The sequence below is a fragment of the Pezoporus wallicus genome, unplaced genomic scaffold, assembly GCF_028554395.1.
Source record: "Pezoporus wallicus isolate ANWC-B61680 ecotype Strahan unplaced genomic scaffold, APGP_CSIRO_Pwel_v1 scaffold_6362, whole genome shotgun sequence".
NCBI lineage: Eukaryota > Metazoa > Chordata > Aves > Psittaciformes > Psittacidae > Pezoporus > Pezoporus wallicus.
The window spans coordinates 3,421,271-3,439,738 of NW_026637663.1; the positions used below are offsets into that span (position 1 = coordinate 3,421,271).

Here is an 18,468-nt window from a genome sequence, read left to right on the forward strand (position 1 = left end):
AAAAAGGATTCTTGAAGTAGTTTTTCTATTTGAAAGAGAAGATCCTGTGGAAAACTCAGCACCTGATCTCAGACCTACATACTCAGAATTGCATTAGAATAATCAGCAAGAATGAAAATCAAATGATGTCACCAACACCAGTATATTTTATATACATTTCTACCCAAGTTTCCCCACCCTTACACTTTAAAATCACAGAATCTCTGCTGTAGGACATGCAGCAGAAGGGCAGATAGGCAGCTTATGGACGTGATCAGAAGTGTGAACTTTGAAATAAGTGCCTTTATGGGATGCAAGGAGAAAAACAGATACATTAACTCTGACCTGTGTGAATAACAGGGGAGGGAGGGAGTTAACATTTTAAATTATTACATTTCCAAGACAAGAACCAGTTTGGGGGCAGAAATGTTCCTCTCCTGCATTTTTCCAAACTTTCTTTTCTGTTCAACAGTAACAATTGCAATCTAAATGTCTCCAAGTGACTAAAACACACACAGTATTTCAGAGAAAGAAATATCAACATATCTTTACAGTATCTCCTTTTTATTCTTAGTCAAGGCTGTTTAAAGTTCATGGAAGAAAAACTTTAGAACTATACAGTTTTACTTCTTTCTCTCAGAATCAAAACATATTCACCATTTAGTTGAGGATATAAAAAACAATTTGTTGCATAGAAAATATTTGAACAGATAGCTTATGATATAGAAAGCATTTTGAGTTTAGTGGGATTATGGGATGAAAAAGGTACATGCTGTTCAAAATTCTTTACAAAACCCAATTTTTTCATCCTGACTGAGTCACTTAAAGTTTTAAGCACATAAAAATATTTAAACACTCATGGTAAATGATTTTAATACATTTTCAAGGGCTACAAAATAGATACAACCTCTACTCTCCCCCTGTCCAGACCTCACACTTATTCATATTCTTAAGAAACAACAGCCATAAACCCAACAAATAACCACCCAAAACAAACAAAAAAAAACCCCACAAAACAAACAACACCCCCAAAAAAACCACCTAACCAATAAAAAAAAAAATAGAAAAAGATCAAACCCCCCAAAAACCAAAAAAACACAAACAACCAACACACAAGCAAGGAAAAAAAAAATTTGCATCTTTATTCCTTCTGCAAAGGACAACATTTCAATGTTTTGTTTTTTCCAGAATTTACTGGAAGAGCAACAGAAATATTATTCAAAAACTAGTAATAGGACAGCTGTACGTACAATTCAGTTTTAATAAGCAGACTAATTTGACATAACCAAGATTATAATAATGGTTAAAAAGCATTTACTATCAGTTTCTGAAGGAGCCATAAATTCTTATATGTGATTTTCAGTGATTTATACTAACATGGCTGCTTTTGTACAATGATGCATACAGCTTATGTATCTATTGTCTCCACTACAAAAAAAAAACACAAGTATTACATTTCGGTTAATAATTTATATTCAAATATTAAAAAAAAAAAAAGAGATGGGTATAAGTAAGTTCAAATAACTGCCCTGATGGGTTATTAACTGTAAAAAGCTACAACGTCTGGCCTCTGAGGTAACATGCAACTATAGTTTTGTAGGACTTTTGTGAGTAAGAAAACTAATGAAAAACGCAGTGCCTATCATGTTATTCTTTCATTGTCTACTAGAAAAGACAAAGCGCACAACTGCCTTGGGAATCTCTTTGCAGCTGCTGCCCACACAGTGCTACCTCAACCACCAAGGAAAGTACTCCGTGTGAAAGTGACTTTACAGCAGCATTTCTCATTTGTTTTCCTTGTCTAAAGGCAGCCACACACCATACTTGCTTCACTTCTCTGCAAGCAGTGGCTCAAACAATCCTGTCACTAGTTCTGCTGTCATTCCTTCAAATAACAATATTTTCATGACACAGAATGAACAGGACTCCTCAGCATGATCTAGCTCTTCTATCACCCATTTTCCCACCGTATAGACAAAGAAATATGAAAGCTGTAGGGCATCATGTCTCATTAGAAAATTACTCTTTGCCTAGAATGTTACCTTGTAGTGGAATCAAAGGCCAATCAAAGTGGAATCAAATAGACAATAGCCAATCAGTCACCAGAAATGCGTAACTAACATCACAGGTACTATAATGTCTGCGGTTTGTAAAGATACAGTAAAATCATTGTAAGCAAACAACTTTTCAGTGAGAATGGCTATGCTTTCATATAAAATAACCTGAAAGATGTTAACCTTCCTTGCCCCGGATGTTCACCACCCTTCCCTCTCTCTGCTCTGAATTTATTTTATCCATTTTTCCTTTATAAGTACAATTTCTGATCAACACTAACTTCTGGGCTGAACCAAGACTGCAGTTGTCAGGAAGATTAAATTACCTAGCTGAGGCTCCAGAGCCCAGCCTAAATTGTTCTGTTGAATTTGTTCACCAGGTTTTAACATTTATGAAACAGTTTGTTTTGGAAAACTCCTTTGAATTACTTGAGCCAAAGAAGTCTCAGTTTCAGAGTAGCTACTTAAGATGTATTATAATAATCATATACTGAACATTAGTGCCGATTTGTAGGACTTAAACTTTCCATTCAGCCTCTTTTAAAGTAGAATCCAACTGCCTAAATTTGTTACCAAGTGCTTCCGGTAGAGAATCAGTCTTTTGAGCTTAATTTCCTCTGGCAATCAGACTTGAATTTTTATGTGAATGTAAACCACAAGAAGGGTTCAAGGAGACAAGAAACTCAAATACTATCTGATATTAGATCCTCAGGCTGTATTTCTTATGGCACAAAAAGCTGTTTGCAATTACAGGTTTGACTGACTTGTTTCGTTTCCAAACATGCTAACAAGCACTTGGGGTAAAGATCATGATCAAGTACTCAAAATGACTAGAGGGTAAATCTGAAATGCATAAGAAACAGGACTCCCATGCTTGATTTCTAAACACTGCACACAGGTGACATTATGTTGTAAGGTCTCCCATAGAATCTTACTTTGAGCTTCAGAGAAAATCCCACAGAATTAACAAATCACAAAATGTTTAGGTAAGCTACATCATTTCTTTAATTGAATGCTACTTTTCATGAGTATTCTGCATGACACCACCATTGCCATGGTCTAGTCTGTAAATATTGCTGAGTTTCTGCAATACATACAGTAGATTCACATCCATCTAGTCTTATTACAGCTGAAACATTTAAATTTTGTCCATGCCTTAATACTAAAGGAACTGGTCAGGTTCGAAGCTTAAAATAAATAAATAAAAGAATAATAATAAAAAAAGCATTTTTAACCCAACAGCCATCTTACAAAAAGTTAGTTTTGGTTCTAGGTTTTCAGCCTTCAGCTAACATCATCAATGTCTTAGAGCCTCACATCTATCCATTAACCATATGGATGATCTACAAGTCTGTAATGTAGCTGAAAGGAAGTAGTAAGACACCTTTCATTTAGCACTAAGGCTGCCTCAGGGGGAGCATCAGTATTTATGCCAGGATGCTGGGCAGACAGAATTAGGCTGCAATACTGCAGGAGTGGCTCTTTGCCTCATCACTGTGTCTCAGCTCTGAAAAATTGGATGGCTTGTTCTGTCATTTTTTCTACGCCTGCCATAGATCAGAATATGAATGAGGATAAACCAACCAGGCAAGACACTGCCCAGCTACATTGGAAACAATGAAAGGAGAAGAGGGAGGGTATGGCAAAAGTCTTATTTTCTCCCTTGGAGGTTCTTACACGTTCTAGATGTTCTTGAAAGTTATAGATGGCTGCAGTAAATGAAGTGAGCTGAGGTGACAAACAAACAAAACCTGCAAAAACACCACACCAGAAACCTCTTCCTTTTTGATAATATCATACTGCAAAACTCACTGAAATCTTAGCCATAAACTAAATTTGTTCCCTGGCATTTAATGTTCTTTTTATATATATATGTATATATATATTCAGTATATACAGATGAGCTAGATACACTATACATGTAAGATGAGCTAGAAGAATGTACACAAGTTTCAGTGGGAATTCCATTGTCTCCTCTATACTTGTTAGGGAAAAAAAAAAAACAAACAAACCCCAAAACCCCCCAACATTTGCACTGCACTCTTATCTATACTTTCTACCATAAGAAATCAGAAAAAATGCAGAAAATAAGGTTAAAAAAAAAAAAAGGCATTTAAATTTATTTCATGTGCATAGTAGTATAGAAGCAGCCAACATCCATCAGTAATTGACAGCACAATATCCGATCTGAAAATGCATTTTTCTGTTATTACAAACAGAAAAATGTGGACATTATTTCCAAGATGATTTAATAAATACACATTATCTAGTGCAGATGTCTATTTGCACAGGTTTAACACAATGCTGATGGTGCCTTAATAGACCATTTTCACTGAAGTGAATTAATTTGGTTTTCCCAGCAAACCACTATCTATTTACACTGCCTGCGTTGTAAAAACAAGTAGCACAAACCCCAAAGAATTGTTTTTTCCCCAGTTTAAGAAATTATGTCCAGGGAGAATATGGCTACATCCACACTAGCAAACAGCTTATGGTTAAAGAATATCCAAGAGCGTTTCTGGGGGACTGAGCAGAGTAATCCATACAGTTGTAGTGTTAGCAAAGGTCCCCGATACGTTTTGGCTGGAGCCATTTCTCACAAGTACTTTTAAGGAGCAGGCACACTCAAGCACTTTTCACAGTGCGTGGCTGGCCTCCCTGTTCAGGGTACCAACAAAACTTACCAGCTATAGATACGCTATGCTCTGCACTGCCTAGCTTTCAGACGTGAGGAATTTTACCAGCACATGTGATGTTGGGGTCCTGCTAAGAACAGTAAGCAGGGCATGGTTTGCATCTACTACCAGAAACACATTTTCTTGCTAGGTGGCAATATTTCCTGGTCTGATTTCCAATAGTCTTCTGACCAGACAGTTGACTATGGACAGGACACTTCTACCTTACTCTGTTGTAGAACACTTCGTACTCCCAGAATTTATTAAGTAGATTTCTACCTGTAGAAATAGCTGTCAGTCTTGTATAGCTAGGGACCCGAACTAGGCTCTAACTCCAGATCCTGTCAGGTACCCTGAAACTCCTCAGTGCAAGCCCAGACAGGCAGCATATCCAACCTAATGTTGCTAAGAACAATCTGACCTTCTCTACAAACATGATCAATATGTAAAAAATGAATACAGAACACAACTTCATGCAAGAATAAGCTTTTTTTTTTCCCCCCAAGAGATATTTTTGCTACAATATGCCATCTCCTAGGTAACCAATCCGTGCTCTCTATTCTGAGACTCCCCCAATCACAGCATTCTTTCCGAAAACAAAGTGAGAAACAAGCCCTCAAGGGGTATGTTCCAAGACACCAGTTAAATATATTCAAAATTATCTCAACATCTGACACACATTTTATACCTTTAAAATAAAAGCACCACATGTGGCAACAGGTGAAAGTGTTACTTTCAACGCAGTGGCAAGCATTACGCTAATGCAAGTGGGTTACTTGTTTTTAAGAGGTTCTAACAGTCTAATTTTTGCTACTTTTTTTTTTTGGGGGGGGGGGGGTGGTGGGGAGAAGGTGGTTTGGTTTTGTTTTGTGTCTGTTGCTAGCCTTTTTTTTCTTGTGAGAGAGAGCGAGAAGGTGGTGGGGGGTGGTGTAATACGGACTCAATATTTTCTGGCATGGTGGTTCTCCATATATTTTGAGTATTTATTTCTATATATTTTCAAAAGAATAATTATGACTTTTAAAGTTGCTTAGAAAGCTATGTATTTTAAATTGAAGTTTAACTGAACTGCCCAAATTTATCAGATCAGCTTTCTCAGTTAGAAAAAACTGTTGAAGATGATTCTTACAGAGTTCCAGCTATATATATATATATACACTTCAGAAAATACTGTGAATTACAAGAATTAAGTTATCATAGCAAATCCTTATTGACAGGTTAACAGTCCTGCAAGCAATGCATTATTGCCTACCGGTGTTTAAGATAAAGCTTCCAGAAATCAATCTGTTTGTGGGTCCCACCTTCAACAGACATAAAAGTCACAGCACCGTTATTAGATATCTCCACAGTGACTTTTGTTCTTTTCCCTCTTTAGAGCCTCAAATTCACAAGAGGCCAATATTTCTGTTTGAAAAAAAAAAAACAGAGATATACACTTACTGCTTCTCCTAATAGCACTGTGACATCAGTGCTTGCTGAGAAGCTATTTCTTGGTAATTACCACACAGGCACCAGAAGTATATAACTTTCTTAAAAGCAGAAGGCACTAAAACATTGATGAAACTTGAATATTCCTGTGCCAGCTGTGATGTTGCAATGGTGAGTTAGCAGGAGCACAAAACAGCTTTATGCATCTAAAGAACAAACACCACTTTTCACTAGAGCATTCTTTCCCCTTCTCCTAGGGACAGTTCAAGCACTAGTAGCTTTTAAATGTAATTTTCCACTGCATTTTTAACTGCAATTTTTAATTTAATTTTTAATGTTTTGTGTTGCCCATGTACACTTAAGTAGCATGATGGAAGAACTGAAGCATTTGATTTCAGAATGCCTCAAACATTTACTGAAGTCCCGAAGAGCTGCTATGATATACTGTACAACCGATCAGCAGACTTATTACTCAGAGACATGAGATTTTACAAAGATGTGAAAGAGAACTCCTGCAATGCGTAATGTCAAAACCATGGATAGCACACTCTTAAGTTGTTGGGGGGTTGTTGTGGTTTTTTTTTTTAACTGTATTTCTAACCATCCATTGTGCTGAAGCAAGGGGAATACCTTACTTCTATACATCCTCCCAGCAAACAGATGGAAATAACCGAATATTTCTAATGACACTACAAGCTTTACTAAGCCATTTTTATTTATACAGTTAATTAATATTAATGAAAATTAATGTCCCAAAGGGGGAAGTGCTTAAAGCATAGAGCACTGCTAACTTCAGCAGACTATTTGTATATTTGAAGCTGGATATATACTTTAAGTATCTTCCTTAGTTGTGCTATTAAGACACAAAATCATAAAGACATTCATTATTACAATTTAAGCTTTCTAGACTCAACCAGTCAAAACAACAGTTTTATTCATACCTGACTCTTCTGAGCTAGAAATATATGTTGCATACTGAAGACAAACATATTCACCTGTCCCCATTTAAATATACTGCTATTAGAACCCAGGCATTTCTGTCAGCAATTATTCAAGAGCTGTCCACCATATTAGCATGAGACAGAGCCCATAATCTGTAGCAGCATTTCCAACACGAACTCCCTTGCAGCCCCTGGTGAGACCAGCTTACAGATGATGGCACTATGTTATCCAATACCAGCACATCTTACAATCACTGCATGCTTATTTTAAATTTAGTTCTGATTTGTAAATATGGGCTTATTTCATGAGCTGCATGCACAGAAGACAGCTTACAAACTGTTCAGAAACCAGTTACAGGCACAATTTCTTAAAAATAACTAGACCAAAGGTAGAGCAGACAATTGTTAATCAAAACCTAACACCTTCACATTTTAGAGTCTCAGACCAGAACATTGAGCGTGGAAACCATAGGTGGGAAACAGATTTTATGCCATGGTAAATTTTATAGCAGCTTTTAGATTTAACAGAATATTTCACACAATGTGTCAGCCTACAAAATGACACAGTTATTAAGCACTCAATAACAGTACTTGCCAGATGTGAATGAAGAAATTGTGTTCTTCCATATAAACGCTGCCTGACATTTGAGGAGAGACTCCTATATAACCACGCTGTACCCTAACAAAATCACCTTCATCTGGTTTGATTGCTGATAGATGATTGCAAGAACATGTTGCATGCTTGAGTGAAAATCCAATGTTTCAATCACCAGTAATGAATTTGCAACAGCTGCAGAGAGCAGCATATTGTTTATATGTCATGTGCAGTGAACAACAAAAGATTCAGTGAAAGTGTTACTGAAATTCATTGAATTATAAAAAGCTACCCCTGAACACATTAGACGTGCTGCCACAGTGCATGCAAAAAAACATACCAAACAAGCTGTATTTGAAAGAAAATGCGGGTTTGATTTGTGAAACAAGGAGCAGAGTAAGCACAATATTAGGGGTTGGAACTGACTCTAGTGTATCTTCTTGAGGTTTTTTTCTCTGGTTTTAATATAATAGCATTTCATTCATACGTTTCAATTACTGCTTCCCGGTTTGAATAAGGTCCCTGAATGCCTGCATATTTTCTAAAATTCGAATAGATCAAACATATGAATAGTATAATCACCTACAAATAATATGTGGAAATGACTTGTTGAGCAACATACAACAGAAAACTGTAACACTGGTCTCACTACTAGGCTCCAGACCATGTTATGGTAGTAACATGGCAGCCAGAGTGACACCTTCTTCCCACATTCCTCCCTGCTATAAGTATACAATATACTGAACTGAGATTCCTCCTTCCCTTGCGATCTTGCTTGGTGTAACTAAGACTTAATAAATGCATATATTGGTCTTATTTATCCTTTATATCACAGCCTGATAAATCTGTCTTTCTTAAGAAAGCTGTTCTGGTAACATCTGGTTATTTCACCACACCAGATCATAGAACAAGCAATCCAGCCAAATCTCTCATCTCTAATAGGAAGTTAAGAGTAGCTGCTTAGGATGCGTGTGAACAAAACAAGACTTGAAACTAAAAAACCACCAGTGGACAAAACATAAAATAGTACCTGCCCAGAACATGTTCGTAATCTCCAGCAATTTGTTACTCAGACTTCCTAAACCAGGAACATCTTCACAGTTTATAGTTTTCAATATTTTGTTGTTTGGCTTTTTTTCCTTCCATTTGCCACTTTTTGAATGCATTGTAATTTCCACCATGTATCATGTTAGAGACTTCAGCAGTTTAATTATGTGCCATACAAAGAGGAATCTCCCTGTGGTTGTTTTGAACATTGCAATAACTGGAAAAGGACACAGTATGAGGCCAAAATAGGTACATTATAATCTTACAACGTTGTTAAGTCTTTATGACAGCAAACTCAGCACAGGTACAGAATGAATCCATTACTGCATGCAGTGCATCATCGACACACTTTACAGACATTTCTGGAAGCTAAACCTGTTAAAAATTTTAGAGGTGCTTTTACATTCAGTGTTGATTTGCAAATACTATCTACTTTTCATCACAGCCAATGGAATTATCACCAGAGTTGTAAATGATCTACAATTTGGTCAGATGAACACAAACTGTGCTCTGCTCACTTTCCACAAATCGGACCCTCAACACCGAGAGTCTAAAGGAGGATATAGAAATGATCATTTATAAAACATTAACTGCTTTCTAAGTGAATCTGAGGCATCAAAAAAATTTGAAAAGCTGTTGACTTGTTAATAGAAGGTATTGGTCTTGCCAAAACTCACCAATTCCTGTTACAGAACAAATATTCAGCTGACCTGAAACTGCCTCTCATCAAATGATGAAGCATCTACACTATCTGAAAAAATTTTCATTGAGGGAAATGTGAAGTTGAGTACAGAACAACTGCTTATTCTCAAAATGCAGTTTTTAAGGAACAGGCAAAACATAGCAGTTGAGCACAACCATGCTAAGTAATTGCTCATATAAGACAGAATAGAACACCACTTTCATCTAAAAGCATGATTAATGCTCCTGTTCACAAGATTAGGTTTTCTAGAACTGAATTACAGATGCAAAAATTAAGCAAATGAATTTTATTCCCCCCCATACCCTATGTGTTTCAGTGGCAGTGTTAACAACAGAACATCAAAGAGCAGAGGATTTGTTTGAAGAAAGCATTATAATCTTCAGCATACTTGGTTGGATCTTTTACAAATTTGTGATATTTCCATACATGTAAGTAGAAACAGTGGTAGCAATACATGCAAGATGACCTAAGCTTCCCAAGACAAAGTACAAACAAATGAGTTCCTCTGGGTTTGTGAGAACATCTATGCAAATTCCAGCTCATGAAAGGCTACTGGCAACTCTTAACTCCACTGCTGAGATCTGAAAACTCACAAGCAATTTCAAAGACCTGGCTTCATCTTAGGTTTAAAATTTTTATGGTGCCAAAAATAATGCATTGATAAAAAATATTCTTAAAGAAACAGTTAAAAAAATAATTTATAGATAACCAAATCTATCTGTCTGTATATATCTAATCATAACTCATCACTGTTGTTTGCCAGTGGTGAGTTTTGATGCAGACACTGTGACCCATCAGAAAATGTTTTCTAAAATACTGTGGCAATAGTCTATTTCTAGGCTGAGAAAGAAGGAATAAGTGCTCACTTTAAAAAGAGTGAATAGATCTTAATTTTAAACGCTTGAATTTTTATTTCCAAGATAAATAATTTAGCATTTTTGTCCTTGTATAGAAATAATTCTGTTTTATAATTCTTTTTTTAACCTATCATTGACTTTTCTGCACTGAGAAGTAGAATAGCCAAATTTATAAAGGAAAAATTGCTCTACTCCAGAATAAGGTTGCTTTGGGAGCAACTGTTAAAAAAAGTCTAATTATAGTTTCCTAAAGCAGTAACTGAATAGAAATGTAGACTTGAGATAATTTGCAACTAGTGTGAAGAACCCCAAAACATATTAAAGAACTTTAAATGCAAAGAAAAGTCAACCACTTAAGTTGTTGGTTTTTTTTCACTAATCAAATGCTTGAAGTATTTTTAATTTGCAATTGTGATTAAGTTCCTCAATTTAAAGGCCCAGCAAAAATTACCATAGTATAATGACATCACCATTGCACACTATTCCAAAGTCCCAGAGGTATTGTTTTCAGTGCTGTGCCCCCTCCTCATTCCTTCTTAGAAAATGCATTGGTAGCTAAACAAAAACACCCGCATTTAGAGATGATTTAATATAGAGATTTACATGAACAAAACCACATCACACCATCATTTAGGGCAGCTCTATATGAAGTAATCTAGATAATCATAGGCATGTAAGCCTGATACCAACCCTTGACAGCATAAATAGCTAATATGATACTTGATTAATAAAAGAAGGATGTGTAATTAATGTCAATCAACAAGGATTTATGGTGACTAAACCCCATCAAACTAACCTGACATTTTTATGAGATTACAAATTTAGTGGAACAACATAATACCAATGCTGCAACTTACCCTGATGTGTGTTGCATTTGATAGAGCACTGACATTTCGATTAAGAAACTAGAACATTATGAGATCAGTCTTAGATAGGTTTAACTGATATGTTTCAATATGTAATTGAATCGTCAAATGTCTGTTTTTCAAGGTGGTCTGGCACTGACCACCTTCTAGACCCATGCTATTGAAAACATTTTTTAATGATCTGGAAGAAAGCAAACTATTTACTCAAAGTTTTCAGATGACACAAAAGCTGGAAGAGACACTCACAAAGCCACATGAATAGCTTACTTAGCTGAGATCAAACACATAATGTACATTTTAAAACCACCAAAAATAGTCACACCTATAGATGCAAGTGCCATGCATGCAGGAGGGAGTCTGTCCATGGAGACAGCAATTTGAAGTGACTGAGGTTTTTTGGAGAATGAACTTGAACCCTCAGGAATGGCATTACAGTTAAACTATCTAATAAAAGCAGTGGATATCAACACAAGTAAGCAGACTGTAGCACCCCTGTAATTGGCACTGACAGCATTACTATTATAATTGTGCCTTATCCTGATGTGTGAAAAATGTTGAAAATTGGTAGAAGTACAGCAGATAGCTGAGCAAATGACTAAGGACTGGTAAAACGAAGTTTCATTGCTTAAGTTTCAGAACATTAAAGGAACGGATAGGGTATATCCAAACTTCAGTCTATGGATACTAACATGAAGAAACAGGAGTTTTAATAAAGGAGATTACATAGTACTATTTTTTTCCTAGCTTCAGCTTCTAAAATTTGTACATTTTAACTATTGATATGCATGTGACAGGCAAGGTAATTAATTAGTCACACAAATCAAGGAAGAGTTTTCTTGTTAATTAATCACCGGCTTTAAATCAAGGAGATAGGTTTTCTTGAATTACATGTTCTTACTCAAAAAAAGTCCTTAGCATTAGGACAAGGGGTAACAGGTTAACACTAAAACAGGGGATGTTCAGGTTACATATAAGGAGGAACTTCTTGACTGTCAGGGTGGTGAGGCACTGGAACAGGTTTACCAAAGAAGTGGTAAATGCTCCATCCCTGACAGTGTTCAAGGCCAGGTTCAGACAGAACCTTGGGTGACATGATCTGGTGTGAGGCATCCCTGCCTATGGCAGGTGGGTTGGAAATAGATGATCTTAAGGTCATTTCCAACCCTAACCATTCTGCAACTCTATATCCATGAATCACTTCTCACCCATGCCTGCCAATTACACACTTGGAAGTTTGCATTGCAAATAAATTGCCTTAGAGGGTGTTTTGGGCTTCATACTTTGTACCTCAGCAATTCCCAAACAATTGCACAGGACCAAAGAAGATATTGAAATGCTAGTGCACACACCAGGCTTCCTTAACAAATTACATTTTGGGATGCAACTGTTCAACATGGAAATAAAGGAAGAATAAAAAACAAGTCATACTCACTGATATTTTATTTTATTCATGGTTTTGTGGGGTTTGGGGTTTTGGCATTATTTGTTCCCTTTTTTATTTGTTGTTTTTTTTTTTGGGGGGGGGAGGGGTTGTGTTTTTTTTTAAGCATGTGATATTTAATCTCTAATGCAAAAGGCAAACTAATACAGGCAGCAAGAAAAAAAAGAAAGTCACACAGTTTCTTGGTATTAATAAATATTTCAGGATTCTTAGACTTACTCATAGCAATATTATGACCTTGCAAATAAGCACCAAGGACAGACAGACATGGTATGGTTCATTCCACAAACAGCAAACAATATCACTGTGCACACACACAAAAAAAACCCAACAATATATAATATAGCAAAGTATCAGAGCCTTCCTATAATGAGATGATAGGTCTTTAGTCAGCAACAATTGCATTCTGATAACATCACTAAATTTACTTTACTTTTGATACTCTGCTACAAAAGAGAAACTCTGCTATAAAAGAGAATTTATTTCTCTTCTCCTCTTCTCAACATAAAATGAGGTCTGGGCTGATCAAAGCAAAATGAGATAAAAAAAATGAAGTATATTTTATCTGAACGGTGATATTTGAGAACAACAACTTTGGATGCTTGAAAGATAAAAAAAATATTTGGTAAGCTGTATATTTAAATCATCTAAGTTGAATGCTATTCCCTTGATTGCTTAGTTCAGCCTATTCTAGATGAGCACAGACTCCCTGAGGAACAGATTGGCTATGAAAAGCTTACATAATATTGCTGCCCTGCCGTCAGAGCTAAACCTAATGATGGCAAACATGTAGGAGAAGGAAACATGACATGTTCAAAAATTTCAGTATAATAAAATTGCAAGATTCAAATCACAGGAGGAATGAGGAAAAATAGCAGGAAAAGATACATAAATAAACTAAATAACCCACTCAAAACACAAAACATAACGTGCTTCCTGCTTCCTTTTGCAAACACTTTGCCCCCAGACATACCCTGGAACATTGAACAGTGAGGCTACATTATAGTGGAATCCAACTGCTTAAAACCCTGTATGATGACCATATACTAATCATATATGTTTTTAAGATAAGTGACTCCACAGGAAAAAATCTTTGCTGTGGACACAAAAGATTGATATATAGCTTATTCAGAAGGGTATACTGATATTTAAGGAAACCCAATACTTAGGGGTGATCTATGAGATCATAGAAGTTCTGTTGCTCCTTTTAGAAACACTTTGCTGAAAAGTAACATCTTTTCGGGACTGAAGAAAAGAAAAACGCTATTCAGTTATAATGACAGACAGTCAAGGCAGTCTTCATCAGGAATAAATAAATCAAGGTAACAGTAGTGAGACATAACCAGGGATAGAAGTACAGTTTTATTTCCGTTAAAATGGTTATAATTTTTCCTTATTCACAATGGCTTAAGCCATATCTGACTTATAACCCTGTTCAACTATTCCATTATTGTTTGTTAATGTCTACAACTCCTTCTGCACACCAAGTGAGAATCTGAAGAACATTCCACAGGTTCATAGAATCATAGAATAGTTAGGGAGTTAGGGCTGGAAAGGACCTTAAGATAAACTAGTTCCAACCCCCCCTGCCATGGGCAGGGACACCTCACACTAAACCATGCCACCCAAGGCTTTGTCCAGCCTGGCCTTGAACACTGCCAGAGATGGAGCATTCACAACTTCCCTGGGCAACAAATTCCATTGTCTCACCACCCTCACAGTAAAGAACTTCTTCCTTATATCCAATCAAAACTTCCCCTGTTTAAGTTTTAACCCATTACCCCTTGTCCTGTCACTACAGTCCCTAATGAAGAGTCCTTCTCCAGCATCCTTATAAGCCCCTTTCAGATACTGGAAAGCTGCTATGAGGTCTCCACGCAGCCTTCTCTTCTCCAGGCTCAATAGCCCCAACTTTCTCAGCCTATCTTCATACAGAAGGTGCTCCAGTCCCTTGATCATCCTCGTGGCCCTTCTCTGGATTTGTTCCAACAGTTCCATGTCCTTTTTATGTTGAGGACACCAGAACTGCACACAATACTCCAGGTGAGGTCTCACAAGAGCAGAGTAGAGGGGCAGGGTCACCTCCTTCGACCTGCTGGTCACGCTTCTTTTGATGTAGCCCAGGATACAGTTGACTTTCCGGGCTGTGAGCACACACTGAAGCCGGCTCATGTTCATTTTCTCATCCACCAACACCCCCAAGTCCTTCTCTGCAGGGCTGCTCTGAATCTCTTCTCTGCCCAACCTGTAGCTGTGCCTGGGATTGCTCCTACCCAGGTGTAGGACCTTGCACTTGTCATGGTTAAACTTCATGAGGTTGGCATCAGCCCACCTCACAAGTGTGTCAAGGTCCCTCTGGATGGCATTCCTTCCCTCCAGCGTATCAACTGAACCACACAGCTTGATGTCATCGACAAACTTGCTGAGGGTGCACTCAATCCCACTGTCCATGTCACCGACAGAGATGTTGAACAAGACCAGTCCCAACACCAATCCCTGAGGGACACCTGAGGTTTATGAAGTTCAAAACAATTTACCCTATATTTTGTGTTGGAGACATGACACTGTGTTTCAGAAACTCACGTATGTTCACTGGAGTGCGAGACTGCTGTGAAGCTCATTCCTATGAAATCACTACTTCAGTGGTTTACAGTGGTGTTACAGCTCTGTCTCTGCATGCCTACGAAACAGCTGTATTATTTCTGTGGCTCTTGATGACTTCTGAATAGCATGAACTTATGAAGAGAAAAAATGTAATAGCATTTTTATACACAGAAATAGAATAAATTATACTTTCACAATTAATTCCATGGACATTGGATTCTGCATTACTGATATTTGCAAAGCTTTTTCTTTTTATCTTGGAAAATGTATTGTGATCTCACTATTACGATTTAGTCATTGATTTGGACAAAGTAATTATATAAAATAGTTCTAACATTATTTGAAAATCTTAGATAGCAAACAAATATGGAAAATTTTGATTAATTACTTCAAATATTCCACTGGACAAACACAGTTCTCCTTTACTGCAAAGAGAGTAAGTTCATTTCTCTCTTTTCAAGGGAGAAGAATAGGAGCTTGTTCACATGACTCCTTTCTTTAAACATAGCAGTAAATTTTGCTCTTTGATTATGCAGCCATTTGGGAATGTTTCTAGTCAAAGAATATGCTGGCTGACAGAAACGCAAAGTTTCCTCCTTTAAAGAATTCTATCCTTTAAAAAAATAAGCAATAATTAAAAAAGAGGCCAATAAAAACCCTGATGTGTCAGTGCTTCACAATTTTGTGACACTGAAATAACTACATTCCTGTAGGAGGGAAAAAATGGCTCTTCGTCTATAGAACAAGACTTCATCTCCCTCTGTCTACATCAAACTTTCTGATAACATTCAGATACAGCACAAGTTGGACCTCAGACATACAGATACAATTTCTTCATGACATAAAGAGCAGTTTGTAAATCACTTACTAATTAACCTCAGCTAACATATGCTTAAAACAGGTTGTCTCCTGAATTTTGTTCAGTGATGCCTTACTGAAAGATAACACTGATCCTTGGCTCTGCTAAGTATGTAACTTGCCAGAGGCATTGACAGCAACTGGAGTCATGGGACTTAGCTGACTGGGTAACACTTGTTTGCCACAGCATTAGATAGTTAAGATTACATTTTTATGGTCAGTGTTTTTTGGGTTCACCCCCCTCACCTCCACAAAGGCAGGATGATAAGTCACTCCATTTTCTGCTTTTCAGGGGGAAAACACAAAACCAAACAAACAATGATTCTGTGAGGGAATGTGTTGTAGCTCAGGAGCCAGGGTTGCCAAATGGCATTGTTTTTTTCACAGAGATTGAATTAAAAAAAAAAAAAACAACCCAAAATCACAAGCAAAAAAAACCCACCCACACCACACCAAAAAAACCCCACTGTAAGTAGTCAGGTATGTTCTGAGAGTCCCAGGGCATGACAAGACTGAGAATCTTCATTATGTGCATTTGTGTATAAGGGCTCAAGCTGATACCTGTCAAGGAGACTCCTGCCCTTGCCAAAAGCACACTTTATCATCTTAAGTTTCCTCTGTCTTTAAAGAAAACAGGAGGGACTTCTCCCCAGTGATGGTAGTAGCACAGTGACAACAAACAGGAAGCAAAAGTTGATCAGGCAATCAACTCTTAGGAGTAGTTCCTGAAGCATAACAGGCAGATACAGTCAATCTGCCCTGAGGCAAAGTGGTGCTTTCTTTTACATACCTAGCAGAGTATTGCTGAGAGAACAGCACATGCATGTCTACTAACTGCCACTTTCAAAAGAGTGGTTGAGCTACATGAGCAGCTACTATATGGAGCACTCTCAGAAGCAGAAGCCTGAAAACTGCAAGACTTCAGTTTTTTGGCCATGCATGGAGACAACTATAAATCACATGCTGTTAAAACAACTGTTTGGTACCTAAACCTACATAAAAAAATTCTTGACACCATCTGTGGCCAAGCAGGAGACACCTATGAACTTGCATGGATGTGCTACTTCACGACTGTCTTGCTGGGAAGACAAAGAGAAGACTGCACCAGATCAGATGAGTGCCTGTGAAAAGGCACTCATGTCACCCCAGTCTGCAAATATTTGATGAACAGAATCCTTTCATACATACAAAGTTTTGTGTTCACCTCTAAAAGCTACATCAAGAAAAACCACTTAAAACTAGGCTTTTTCCTGAGAAGGAAATACCTCTAAGATCTTGTCCTGGGTTTAGTAGTAGCAGTCATTTTTCTCCTCCTTGGTAGCTGGTGCAGTGCTGTGTTTTGACTTTCGGCTCGGGAACAGAGCTGATAGAGATGTTTTGGTTTGGCCAAGGACTTTGTGAGCCTCATGCTCTGCCAGGGAGGAGGGGAAGCCGGGAGGAAGCAGAGACAGGACACCTGACCCAAACTGACCAAAGAGCTATTCCATACCACAGCACGTCATGCCCAGGATGTAACTGGGAGTTAGCTGGAAGGTCTGGGGGACTGCAGGGTTGGAGGAGGTATGCGTCGGTGCTTGGTTGGGCTGGGGGGGGGGCAAGTTATCGGTCAGCTGGTGGTGAGATGATGTATTCTCTTCCCTTGTTATTTCCTTTATCACTGTTATTATTGGTGGTAGCAGTAGTGATCTGTGTTATGCCTTAGTTACTGGACTGTTCTTCTCTCAACCCGTAGGAGTTGCATTCTTTTCAATTCTCGTCTCTGTCCCTCTGGGAGTAGGGGGAGGGAAAGAAGGGGGGGAGCGAGTGAACGAGTTACCTGACTGGGTTTAAACCACAACAGACCTCTTCAGTACTAAACAATATCTAATGCATTAACAGATATAAGTTTACTGAAATAATGATTTGAAAAATGTTCCTTAAGAATTTGAGGTGTCTATGCTGCTTCTTACTGATGTCACTTCAAGAAGCAAAGGAAACAATGATAAGCATGTGGGAGAACAGGCTGTAAAATAACTGGTGAGAAGAATCTACTTCTGTGGGCAAAGCCTGAAAATCAGATTTGAAAGATTTGATATGTAAGAAGGTGTGTATATTATCACTGCCCTGAAAGCTTCAAATTTCTACGATAGTTATAAAATAAGCATTGACATAAATGTTTTAAGTATTACATTCTGCATTTAACCTATGCATACTTGAATAGGTAAGAGTTCTACTTCAGTGAAATAGATAATATAAAACGATTTTATCCTTCATTCCAAGCAGCAACTGACCAAGTTTTTCCCTTTTGCTAAACATTAGAGATGTTATCTGATGCTGAACAGCTCTTTGGAAGTGTACCATACATGTCAGTTTACATCTATTTCTGCAATTCTAACATGGTTAGAATTCCTACAAATACTTATTCTTGTAAGTGCCACCAT

General features: G+C 37.5%; 1 protein-coding gene across 2 annotated transcripts in view; it reads right to left on the reverse strand.

Moving 5' to 3' along the window:
• The window catches only part of PRKN (parkin RBR E3 ubiquitin protein ligase), a 728,786-nt gene that overhangs the window by 369,549 nt on the left and 340,769 nt on the right, over window positions 1-18,468 (reverse strand). The gene's annotated exons all lie outside the window — the stretch shown is intronic.